Source organism: Acinonyx jubatus, chromosome E4 (assembly GCF_027475565.1).
Source record: "Acinonyx jubatus isolate Ajub_Pintada_27869175 chromosome E4, VMU_Ajub_asm_v1.0, whole genome shotgun sequence".
Taxonomy (NCBI): domain Eukaryota; kingdom Metazoa; phylum Chordata; class Mammalia; order Carnivora; family Felidae; genus Acinonyx; species Acinonyx jubatus.
This window is the reverse complement of record NC_069395.1, coordinates 16555715-16563261: the sequence shown is the minus strand read 5'-3', so window position 1 is coordinate 16563261 and position 7547 is coordinate 16555715. Positions and strand designations below refer to the sequence as shown.

General features: G+C 36.7%; 1 pseudogene; it reads right to left on the bottom strand.

Moving 5' to 3' along the window:
- Nucleotides 1-318: 318 nt before the first annotated feature.
- LOC106984559 (kanadaptin-like) lies at nucleotides 319-1994 on the bottom strand (annotated as a pseudogene).
- Between the last annotated feature and the right edge of the window lie 5553 nt (nucleotides 1995-7547).

The following is a 7547-nucleotide window of genomic DNA, read 5'->3' as shown; positions in this document are numbered from 1 at the left end:
ATTTGATAGAGTCAGCTCCCTCATTTTATAATTTGCAAACTATATTGCTCCATTGTTACATTTGTACACAAACACTTTTAAACCTAAATACCAAATTCAGGAGAATAGGAATAAGATAGATTAAGGTAGAAGCCAAGAACACGGAAGAAAAGACCAGTTATTTTTCAAGTGATCATCTGAACTCCTACTTTGGCCTTTCACTGTGTTATAGGAGCCCACATTTCACATGCCACTCGGTCTACAATGTCTTCCTGTGCAATTCTGAAACAATCAAAACATATTTGCATGAAATGCATCCTGCCACCATCACTTTGGGCTTCATTTGGGAACAATTTGGAAACAGCAGTCTGGATTATCTGGATATTTAGAGGAAAGTTTTGGTGGATGTTTGCTAGGACTGGTGGCTTTCTCTCTCTTTAACTGTTCTGTATTTTTTACATTCATTCTTTGGTGCTCGGGGTTCCTTGAACGATGAAGTTATTTTGCTAAACTCTTGTTAACAATAATTCTGTTCCATCTGACTGAGGCATGTTTTCGTAGGGTTTTATTTCTTTAGAACATATAAGAAGACTCTTTTCCAGTCCTGCTAATGGCTCTAACTTCTGCCATAGCCTGTTGCTTCCACTCCACATTTTTTCTTTCCATGCTCCTTCCTTCATGACCTTCTCTTCCTCCTTCACAGCCTCTTCTCCCTCCACATCAAGTTCATCTTTTAATCTCATTAGAGTCAGAGGGAGTTCTGGGTGTTTGGAGGGGTAATTTCTCTACCATTCCAGTTCTTAATTTGGATTTGTTTCCTTCTTTCATGGCACCAAAGACAACCAGTATAACTTTATTTATTTATGTACTTATTTATGTATTTATGTATGTATGCATTTATTTATTTATTTTTAATTTTTTTCTATATCTCCAATGTGATTTCCAGTTTTTTTGTTTTGTTTTGGTTTGTTTTTTTTTGTTTTTTTTAGTTCTGGTATTTCTGTGGGCTTTACAGGTTTTATCAGCCCTTTACGTCTGTCCTTGTTTCCTCAGTCGCAAGTCCTTGAGTAGTCTCTTCTGTGACACACCATCTAATGCACTCTTTGATTTTGTTTGTGGCGTGAAAGCATCTAAAACATCTGGAGATGGTGACTCTGACAGAGCTTTCCTTGAGGCCTTTAGCCTCTCAGAGATTTTAGAGAATTGTTTTTCCCTATCATTTAACTTTGCAACAAATGGCTAAAAGGTCTCTGACTTCTTGTCAAATTTTCAGCCTTCTTCATTTGGTTCAGAGGCTTCTTCTCAACCAGGTCAGTCAGATCAAGGAAGCTGTCATCATCATTACCATAAGAATCTTTGTCTTCCCAGTTTTTGGTTTTCTTTTTCCAAATGATCTGCCTCCTGACTCAGCAGGAGTCTCAAAGTGCATAGGATCCAACAAGCTTCCAGTGAACACTATCATTACGTCTTTTTTCTATCTTGAGCCGATGGCTTCAGCCTTCGGTTGTTTTTTGGTTGAATATGATTTTACTCCAGAGAGAGAGAGAGAGAGAGAGAAAGAGAGAGGGAGAGAGAGAAGTGCTGTGTCCCTGTTCATCATCAGATTCATACTCTAATTTTTCTCCTTCTAAGTTAAAAAAAAAAAGGAAAACTCCTCTTTTAGATCCTTTATATAAAAGATGCCTCTTTCTTGCTGAAATTTGGAGGCAATGGGTTCTTTCTATTCAACTTTTAGCTTCTACAGCATCTGTTTTTATTTCCCAGGTTCCACCTATCTCATCTTTACCAGCATTTCTTTTCCTTCCAGTAAAATCCATTTCCTCTTCTTCATCTGGGTCTTCTAACATTTTCTCCAACATCCTTTGTAGCTGCTTGCCCAGTTTCTCCAATGGTCTTACTACTCACTTGAATCCTGTCTCTGTCTTCCTCTTGTCCCTGCAGAATAAACAGCTGGTGGTACTTGCAAAGCTCAGAACATGCTCCACATGGACCAGACAATGGATGTGCTGTGGCATTTAGATTTTTTTGAGGACAATGCCATCTCTGGGTGCATCCCAGAACAATAGAGAGAAGACAGGTCCCTGGTGATAGTGTTGCATCCGAGAGCTGGATGTGCAACATGACAGTGTCTGAAGGTACTGGAAGGTGCTCTGGAAAATATGTTGCAACTAGGCAGTGGCCTTGGAAAGGCAGAAACTCAGCCCTTCAGCCTGCTTGTGCCATGGATGGTACTGCTCTTCAAAGTCCATAGGCTGGGGTGGCCGTGACCAGGCTTCCACGGGAAGATGCTGTTGTGGGTAGGGGGACATGACTCCTCCTCCTGTGGGGACCTAGGAATGGGGTCCAACTGTGCCATGGGTCTTTCCTTCTTTATTTCCCCAAGGTTTGAAGAATTGGCTGGCCTTTCCTCACGTCATGAGGGGCACTAGCAGGTCTGGCTTCTTGAAGTCACCATGGAGTGCTTTGACACTAGGGACTCTGACAGAGAAGAGGGATCACTACTGATCTTTGATTCACTGGTTCTCTTAAAAACAGTAGAGACAATAACAGTCTACATTAATGTTTTAAGGAAAGATTTGAATAAGGCATGTATTTGGGCCTTACTATGGAGCAAGGAGCTATGAGGCAGAAAAATGATTATATATTCCATATTAATATTTTTGTACAGGTGAGGTCAATTACATTTAATGCAAAATGTGACCGTAAAAAGTTTAAGGTTTAAACTTGATATGTGAAAGTTAGAAGTTCAACCTGTCCATTTACATTGTTGGTGGAAGGAGGTGAGTTCTGTCCCCAGCTCACATGTCAGAAACTAATAGGAGACCATTTCTTAAGTAAAAATGTTTTGAGTTTATGTGATTTATTATCTTATGAGTGGGGGAAATCTAACTATGGGGTTTTGGTAGCAGCATTAGGCTTCATCTCACTCTGATGGCTGTTCCAAAACTTAAACTCATTTTAAGTTGTCAGCCAAATATTTTACAATCCATGAGAATTCACAGGCAGAGATGCTAAGCAGATTTACCCTGGACCTGGTCAGGATCTGGCTCACACTTCCTCTTGCTCACTAACACTCTTTGACACCCACCTCCAAATGACGCAGACTTGTCACATTCAAAGGCCAGAGCCTGTGAGCCTCCAGGAACAGTGGGTGAGTGAAGAACAGTCCCTCATATGTGGTCCCTGGATGATTGACAGCAGGCTGCTCTGGGCTGCTATATGCCTGCAAGAGTGTGTCCATGGCTACATGTGCTGGGGTGGCTTTAGGGAGCCCTGAAAGCCCCCACACACTTCTGAGGTTGCAAGACTCAACCAGAAGGCCAGGAATCTCATCTCTGCTCAACAATGTGCTATTAGTTTCAGGTGTATACCATTGTAATTTGAGCTTTATGTATATTATGAAATGATTCCCTTTAGTTATCATCTATCACCGTACAAAGTTATCACAATATTATTGACTGTACTTTCTATGCTGCACATTACATTTCCATGACTTCTTTATTTTGTAGCTAGGAGTTTGTATCTCTTATCCTCTTTACCTATGTTGTCTGCCCTCCATTCTCTTGCCGCTCTGGGAACCACCAGTTTGTCTGCTGTGTCAATGAATCTGTTTTGTTTTGTTTTGTTTGTTTGTTTGTTTTGTTTTTTTTTTTTAGATTCCATATATGAGGGAAATCACACAGCATTTATTTCACTCAGCATAATGACTTCTAGGTCCATTGGAGTTGTTGCAAATGGCAAGATTTTATTCTTTTTTGTGGCTGGGTCCATTTTACATATATAACATCTTTTTTATCCTTAATCTGTCGATGGACATAGATTACTTCAGTATGTTGGCTACTGTAAGTAATACTACAATGAATATAAAGTTGTATATATATTTTCAAATTGGTGTTTTTATTTTCTTTGGGTAAATAATACCCAGAAGTGAATTTTCTTAATCTTAATGGCAGCTCTTTTTTAGGAACCTCCATTCTATTTCCATAGTGGCTGCACAAATTTACATTCCCACCAACAGTGTATGAGAGTTCCCTTTTCTCCACATCCCACCAATGCTTGTTATTTCTTGCCTTTTGGTAACAGCCAATCTGACAGCTTTGAGGTAATATCTTGTTATGGGTTTTGGTTTGCACTTCCCTGATGATTAGTGATGTTGAACTTTTTTTCATGTACCTGTTAGCCATATTCACATCTCTTTAACTTCTTTGACCATTTCTTAATCAGCTTTTTTTTTTTTAATAGTAAGTCAGGGAGGCTCTTTGTGTATTTGGGATATCTACTCTATTGGATGTATGATTTGCAAATATTCACTCCCGTTCTGTAAGTTGCCTTTACATTTTGTTGATGGTTTCCTTTACTGTGCAAAAACTTTTAGTTTGATATAATCCTATTTGTTTATTTTAGCTTTTGTTGTCATTGTCTGAGGAGACTGGTTCAAGAAACTGTTGCTATGACCAATGTCAAAGAGCTTACTGCCTATGTTTTCTTCTAGTAGTTTTATGGTTTTAAGTCTGAGATTTAACTCTTTAAGACATTTTTAATCTTTCTTTCTTTCTTTCTCTCTTTCTTTCTTTCTTTCTTTCTTTCTTTCTTTCTTTCTTTTTTTTCTTTCTCTTGAGAGTGAGCACAAAATGGGGAGAAGCAGAAAGAGAGGGAGAGAGAGAGAATCCCAAGCAGGCTCCTCACTGTCAGTGTGGAGCCTGATGCAGGGCTCGAACCCATGAACAGTGAGCTCATGACCTGAGCTAAAGCCAAGAGTCAGATGTTTAACTTACTGAGCCACCCAGGTGCCCCTTAATTTATTTTTGTATGTGGTGTAAGAGTTGGGTCCAGTTTCATTTCTTTGCATGTAGCTGTCCATTATTTTCAGCACCATTTTTTGAAGACGTAGTCTTTTTCCCTTTGTATATTCTTGCCAACTTTGTCATAGATCAATTGACATATATGTGTGAGTTTCTTTCTGGAATCTCTATTGTTTGTTTTCATGCCAGTACAGTACTATTTTGATTACATAGCTTTGTAGTATAGTTTGAATCAGGGAATGTATTACCTCCAGATTTGTTTTTCTTTCTCAAGATTGCTTGGCTACTTGGCGTTCCCATTAAAGTGCCAATGGTATTTTTTACATAACTAGAACAAAGAATCCTAAACTTTGAATGGCACTAACAAAATAGTTCATTGTTAACACAGGAAAAGTCAAGAATAAAAAGTAGTTAACACAAGTTAACTCATTAAAATAGTTCTATAAACCAGGGCTTTTTGTTTTTTTTAGTGGAATAAAGCTGGAAATTTTCAATATTACTTAAACATCTGGGTTTTTTAATGCTTATTTTTGAGAGTGAGTGAGAGTGAGCAGGGGAGGGGAAGAGAGAGAGGGAGACAGAGCATCCCAAGCAGGACCCATGTTGTTCATGTTGTCAGCATAGAGCCTGATGCAGGGCTTGATCTCACAAACCATGAGATCATGACCTGAACTGAAATCAAGAGTCAGATGCCTAACCGACTCAGCCACCCAGGCACCCCAGTATTTGTTTTATTTTTAATATTTCTTTGGATCTTATTTGATTTCATTGACCCAAGATTGCCAATATAGTCAGCCTATAGAAGTAAATTATCCTGATCTTTTTTCTGTATGACACCAAATTATTTTGTCTAAATTCTTAACATGGCGACTAGTAATGTCAAATAATGGGTTATGTCAAACGAGGGGCAAGATTTCTTGCCCATTGTTTTGTATGGCTGTGTGAGCCAGGTGGGCTTCTACAGGAATTCAGGAAGATTCATGGTAGGGACACCAGCCACAACTCTGCACCAAAGATTCACAAACATACACCATTCTTCCTGGGCATGTTCCATAGTGTTTCATCCAGTCCATCTGGAAGAGAATGGTGACAAACCAGGTTGTAAGCAAGCCTATTTTTATATTTGGTCTAATCTTTCTCATTCAAATTATATATGAGGAAGAAATATAGCATAAACTAAGTGATACATGCATACTAACGTGTTATCACTTCTTCATTTGCGTGTAAATATGTGGAGAGTGGTATAAAAGATAGAATGGGAGAAAAGAATAAACACCCTTTTATTTATAGAAAATAGTGGCTCTGCAAGTAAAAATAGTTCAATTCGATAAATGATCTGAATCAACTTATTTTAATACCAAGTAAGTAGATGATAGAAGATAAAATAGTATTGGCTAATCACCAGCTTTATTTTAATAATACATTCTTTTATTATTTTGATCAGATTGAAACTCACATCAGAAACAAATTATAATTGTTTTAAATTGAAAGTTCATTCTTGACTAGTAAAAATGAGTGTATTGTACATTTAATAGATGATGTCATACCTAAGAAGGAACTGCTAATTCTTTTGTTTGATATAACTTTTTTCTTAAGTAATTTTTCATAATTAGTACTAATTTATAGTAATGAAATGTCTTACTTATGAAGAAAATACTAAATAATGTATTGACTAATAGCATATGTTGAATTATTTAGTGTAATTTGAGAGTAATAATTAAATTCATGTTTTTTGACTCTGACAGTGAAATACATCATATACAAAAAATTTTGGAGTATCTGGTATTTTTTACAGAGAAATTATGCATTTATATTTCAAAAGCAGAAATAGAAGTAATTCCAAGTATATTATGGAAAAAGTCTGTATTTTTGCTAATTTAATGTTTTGGAGACATAAGACACTAACTAAACATTTCAACCATGTAATCTAGTTAGTATTATTAAGTATTATTCAACTTAAAAGTATATCCCATGTTGAGAAATTAATAAAAATAATATTAATATAATAAAATATTAATAATATTTAAAATAAGAACATTAATAATAAAATAATATTAATCATCCTAATTCAATCATTACAATGTCGTAAGTCAGAGTATACATATGGGGTTGCCCAGAAAATTCTACCCTAGATTTATTTTAGTTTTGGTAGACAGAAATAGGTTGCCTTTACCAGATCCTATTATTCCAGTCTATGGGTTTAAGGACTTTATATTATCATAGATATAGGACAGATAAAAAACCTAGAAAGGGAACTAAAATATGACAATTTGAACTAGTTAGAGAACAAGAACTATCTGTATTATTGAGAATAAGATAGCACGTACATAAGCACAATCTAATCGTAGTCAGTAAACCAAAGGTATTTAGGTTAATGGAGGGCCACTGTGGATTGAGTCTGCTCACGTTGGCAGAAAGGACCACGGGCATTGAACTCGGCTCAGCGGTTATGTAAGATTCACAGAAAAAATGAGGCTGCTCTGGATGTTGTAAAAAGCACACACACAGGGAAATCGGCAGAGCCTAGAGTGGCACTCAGAGAGATATGATGTCCACCACAAATACAAACCACATAGGTAATTTTACATTTTCTAGTGGTCACATGAGAAAAATTAAAGCAGATAAATGAAAGTAAACTTACAAATATATTTTACATAACCCTGTATATTCAAAATACTATGTTTCAGACTTGCAAATTATTGAGATGTCTTGTATTATTTATACTAAGTCTCCGAAATCCAGTATATATTTTACAACTATAGCACA